This window comes from Aedes aegypti, chromosome 1 (assembly GCF_002204515.2).
Source record: "Aedes aegypti strain LVP_AGWG chromosome 1, AaegL5.0 Primary Assembly, whole genome shotgun sequence".
Taxonomy (NCBI): Eukaryota; Metazoa; Arthropoda; class Insecta; order Diptera; family Culicidae; genus Aedes; species Aedes aegypti.
Window position 1 is genome coordinate 73,528,360 of NC_035107.1, and position 6,000 is coordinate 73,534,359.

The window sequence follows — 6,000 nt, forward strand, 5'->3', positions numbered from 1 at the left end:
GCTCACAAGCGCCGCCTGGTGGCAAAATTTTGAATCTCATAGCTTTTATAATAATAGTCCTTGAGCTACTGAACAACTTTGCCGAAGATGCCATCTTTCTAAGTGGTCAGGATCCTGAGATATCCGCAAAACAATAGTTGCATGCACACTTGTTCTTCCTGGTGGCGCAATTTCACCTCAGCAGTGTTGCCAGCTACGAACAAAATTTGAACCCTTCATGAAAAACTGGATTACAGTTGAAGAGTATTGCTATATAGCTAAGCATTATATTTTTCTGTTCCGCTCAAGTTTGATGGTTTTGATCTTTACTTTATTCTTCTTAAACAGTGTTGCCAGCCACATGAACATTTGTGATTCGGCCGACTGTATGGCACGCAACACTTCGTTCAATTTTGGTGAACATTCGGTATCGTTATCTCTAAATTTTTTTGGCATTTGCATATCACACCCCCATAAAATTGGCTCTTTTGATAACAATCGAGCAGTGTTGCCATCTATTACCAAAATATGAAAACTTGAACGGACATTTTGGAAAGTTCTCAACCCATGCTGCAACTTTGCCGAATATCTCGAATCAGTATTTCCGCATCTAGACGTTGCATTTTTCAAAGACATAATTATGACCCTGATTTTTTTTACGACCGATTTTTTTTTACGACCCCTCCCCCGATAACGGTCGTAAAAAGAGGTTGGGGTGTATTTCTTTTATTCCATTTTTGATCTCTTCAGGTGACTTATAGTCACTTGAGAGACCTTTCAAGACAACTTTGAACAAACGTTCAGTTTTGTCGTCATAAGTAAAAAATTGTGCTTCTTCTTTTCAAGATGTTTGAGAAGAAGTTCGCGATCTTTAACACTTCGGTCGTCACGCTGTTGTATTTTGTACAACACTGATAAAAAAAACCTCGCTTTTCGTCCACAACACCGACGTGGTGGTTCTTGCGGTGGTCAATCACGCGACGACTGGAAGGTTAAGAGTTTCCGGCAAAACGCGACAGTCTCCTTTCTTTGAGATTTGGAAGGAAACCTTGATTCCCCTAATGGAGTTCAAGATCTCCTGCCTAAATCCCCCAAATTCGGAACAACTGATCACGATAGGCGGCACTCTTTGCTTCCTCGCTTGAATCAAAGAGCCTGGGCTAGAGGCTGCTTCGATTTGGTGTTCGGAAAATTTGTCTAGAGCATCGAACTGATTGCTCATTTCGATACAATTACTAATTTCACCCTTGGAAGAAAGTTCGCATTCCGGGGAAACGTCCTTTCTTCCATTCTTGCCACGTGTAGTGACAGTTTTAAAACCCACTTTTTTGGAAGGAAGTGGTGAATTCAGAGATTCACCCTTTCTTTTGTTTGTTGTTGATACCATATTTAATGAATAAACGAAAGAAGACGTGACCTTCGAGAGGTTTTTTTTTCCCAAGACGGTGTCCAAGAAGGATTGTAACCTGTGGTTACAATTAAGCTATTTTGAGTAATTTTTGTGTAGTGTGTATTTTACACCTATTTTTACCCACGTTGTTTTCCGTGTATTATTTACCCACATTTGAGTGTTTTTCACGTGGCGTGTTTAATGTCACAGTGTTGTGTTGTTTTGGTCCGAAGTAATAGTATTGGTTGGCAACATAATCCACCACCGTGTTTTGAAAATATTTTAATCTGTTCGTTTTTGCATTTATTTTTATTTGAAAGGTGTAGGTAGAGTATTTGAAATGTATGGAAAAAATTATCGTTTTGATTGTTTCGGTGAGTGCAATAAAAATAGTTCTCGTTCTCCTCCCGTTGCACAAAAAGCGACACTGAGCATAAAACAGCATAACAGTCGAGCACGGTGGCAGGAGACGATGCTTTGTGTGTTGGTCGGACGATGACGTTTTAAGGGGGAGAAAGTTTCGAACCACGAAGGGCGACGGTCGCGTTTGTTTTGTTTCCGCGAATTTGGAGAGTTTCGCCACTAAAAAACCGGGAAAAGTGCCGTCTCTGTCCGGAAGAAAGCTGGAAGATTGTTCCCAGCACCGTGATAGTGGTTCCCGATCGGAAAGTGCCGGCCCGTGGTTTCGAGAACGCGAGTGCTGTGTAGTGCAGTGAAAAGGGTTTGAACCGCCACCATTTTGGGTGTGCTAAACGTTAAGGAGCTGTTCGCCTCCCGGTGGTTCCGTCAAAGGTTCCCAAAACCCGCCGTCTTCGCTACACGGGCTCAGCCAATAGAGCAAAATCTCGCCCGTGTAGCTAATCGCCAAGGAAGACGAAGACAGGTGCGTGCAAAGGGGCGTACCACCTGTGGCAGAATTCTGCGGAATCTGCCGGGACCTTCTACGGCGAGTAGTTGGTCCGGTGTTTCGACACCAGCGTCGCTAGGGGGGGGTCCGACAAAGGAGTCAATCTCCTCCCCCTAGCTAATAGTAAAGGACCGTCGCTTAGGCGGCGTTTGTGCCCAAAAAAGTGAAGAAGGAGAAGAAGAAGAAGACGACCACCGCCATCGTTGCAGTAAGGACCCCAACGAGTCGACCAGCGTACAGTGCCGTAGTAAGGAGGAGTGGAGAAAGGTTAGATTAGAATATAGGTTTTTTAAATTGATATATTTCTCTCTTTCCCATTTTAACCCATCCGAAAACCAGGTTTAGTGTAAGTACCCTGCTCTAGGCCGCCCTGCCGGGCTGTCGTTCCTTACAGGATTACCACCGCTAACTTTCGCCAACGGGTCCAACGAAAAATCGAAGGCACTGGTCCAAACAAGGATCGTAAAGGGATCAATAGTAGAAAAAAATAGTACTGAAAAGTACTGTTTTAGTAGCATTGAAAAGTACCGTTTTTAATTTTAGCACTTAAAAGTACTGTTTTTTTAGCACTGAAAAATACTGTTTTATTTTACTTCCAAGAGCAGAGAGAATTTGTGTACGCACAGCACGAAGGTACGATGCGCATTGTCTCAGTAATGTACAATTTTGTTTGACGACACGACTCCAAACTATTCCAATATTGCTTGTGCTGAGTTGCCGCCCAAGGATTGATATGAAGCTTCACCCAGCACTTCGAAATTGGAATAGCTGGCTCAGGGCCAATTAAGTCATGTGATGCTCCGTTACGAGCTAGCTCATCAGCCAATTCATTTCCAGCGATGAAAGAGTGGCCAGGTATGAATACTGAATTTAGTTCCTCAATTTGACATTTATAGCAGCTTGATTATCTGAACAGAAGTATATGACTTTGCCCATTACGTGATGTTGAAGTGCTGATTGCACTCCACACATAAGAGCAAATATTTCCGCATGTAACACGGTGCATTGTCTACCAAGTGAGTAAAACTGATTCAGTCTTTGTTCACGAGAATATACAGCAGTACCAGCTCTACCTTCAAGAAGGGAGCCATTAGTGTAACATACTATTGCTTGATAAACTTCTTTCCAAATAACCAGACGCGCACTCTTCCCGTGAATAGAGTTGTATGGTAAATGTTCTGTAAGGAAAGTGACAAGCAATTGTGAGATCACTTGAAGCAAAGACAATTTTGTGTGAAATTTTTTTTTGTTGGACATTCTTTCCCAAAAAAAGGCCATCTAAAGTTTATATTTATTCAAGTATATTTCATTCAATAATATTCCACTCTGTTTTTCAGTTTTATACAATCTTCAAACGTCCGTAGCAAATATGTACACCAGGGATTACACTAAATAAATACTATACACTTACGCAATTACGGCCTTACCTAACAATAGATCATGCGATAACAGATAAAATCTTAACCCTTCTACACTAATATCATTTTTCAAGATGCAATCGCCCTAACAAAAGTTTTTTTTTACTAAACTTACATTATCTTATACCTAGATATAGAGACAAAATAAAAACCGAGCGGGAGACAATATCAACTGCCTGCAGTCTTATGCTTCTTCCTGTTTAAATTCCCCACAATATCAAACGAAAACTTCGCCACAAAAGTTGGGCAAAAACTGATCAAAAGCGACAAGGGTTTTTTAGTTGTTGAGTGTGAATAAATATTCAACCCATTTCCCTGGGGAATCGAATGATACTGGTTTCAGGGGCTCCATAAGCTCAATTTTTTTTTACATTTTAATAATTTTCTCAGAGTTTATCATATTTTTGCGTCTAGTTTTGAGTGATTATCGTTTCGAAATGTTTTAAAATCCTCGCGGAACATTACTAAAGGTTAGTAATGTTACTTATCTAACATTGAGAGGCTCTCTTTGTTTACTTTCTCTTTCATTAATAACTGAGTCACATTAACCTCTTCTGTTGCGTTTTTTTATATGAAATGCTAGTCAAGGAAATTGACTTTCGATCTATAGTGAAAAACTTTCCAAAATCTTTAGTATTCCACTGTTATAATCGAAAGAGAACGAGAGAGAAGAGAATCTCCCATTTGTACATAGATCCTTTAGTAATGTTCCGCGAGAATTGTACAGAGATACATATATGTGAGCCCTCGCTAAAAGCCGTTTTTGTGTTGTCCATTTTTCCGCAATTCTCTGATTTTCATGTAAGTTTATATTTTTGTCACCATTATTGTTCGTTTAGTTAAGGAATAGATTCTCGTGTACATTTTCAACGTGGAAAAATAAATACTCACACGTCAGTTTATATGGTACTTTCATAGAAGCACGCACCTTGCATTCAATGTACAATCCAACATAATGCGTTACATGTGCGTTACTTGTTGGTGTTGTTTGCTACGACACCATCCAATATATGGCAAACATGGTGGGAGAATATTTTGGTGTGACAAAATTATTTTTTTATTATTTAGGTGTGAGTCTATTAGAGGGTAAAATCCTCAATAATTACTCGAAGATTCACGGATTGATTTTGAGTGATTATGAAATATTTCAAAAGATCTGAGTACGCGTAAGTTGCCGTGCACGCTAAGGTCAGATTACCCATAAATAGGTAGTTGATTCACTCATTTATAGGTTGTTGATACAAAACATATAATATAGGTAGAATTTACCAATAAAAATTGGTAATGTTCACTCATATTATTGGTAAAGTTGCTTTACCCAAATATGGGTAGCTGTTTTACCCATATTTGGATGAAAAATTAAACATCAACATAAATCAACACGACACGACGACGCGGAGGAGGAGGAATTATTTAATTGTTTAAGAACTATTTTTACTAACTATAACAAAACGGACGTTTTCTAGGTAAGTAAATATTACTTTAAACTATACTGTTTAATCAAAATCATACGAAGATCATTTTCTGTTTCAGTTTTTATTGGAATATGTGCTGACTCCAAAAATGTCATCGTCCAGTATGATCCAATCGTCGGCATTCATCTTAATCTCTTTAGCGTTCAACCGATCAGGAAAATTCCAACCAGTAGCGTACTGAAAACAAACAGGGATGTTCTCAGGGAAGATGCACCATCCGTCACTCATCTCGAACAGTGTTTTGCCACCATAAGGCGTATGATTAGCAGCATCTTGTGTGGATCTAATAGGCATAAGCCGTTCTTGAAGATTGGAATATATGTGTACATTATTGTGCTTAAACTTACAATAAAATTATTACTTTTGTTTCTCATGATTAGAATTCACTAGTATGATTATTGAATTTTACAAAAAGAGAATTAAAATACTCAAATATGAGTACTTTTTCTAAATTTCCTTTCGTAATCAAATACCCATAAATGGGTTTTGTAAGTTTATCCATTTATGGGTATAGCCTAGCTTACCCATAAAATGAGTGTGTGCACTTTTCGGCAATTATGGGTAAACTTTACCCATATTTGGGTAGACTGATCTTAGCGTGTGAGTGAACCTTTAACGATGAATGAAAAAAAAAACTAAAACAGATTTGGACACACTGAAAGAGCACAAATTTTTTTATGATATTTGTTGTGCAATTCAGATACCGTGCACCCCCGCTAATTTGAACGGCGCCTCATGCAAACCATCGGTATTCATTTTTAGTTTGAACTTCTAGTTACCCTATGAACAACGAAAAAAAGTGTTTCTGGTCACCTCATTGGCTGTTTTGTT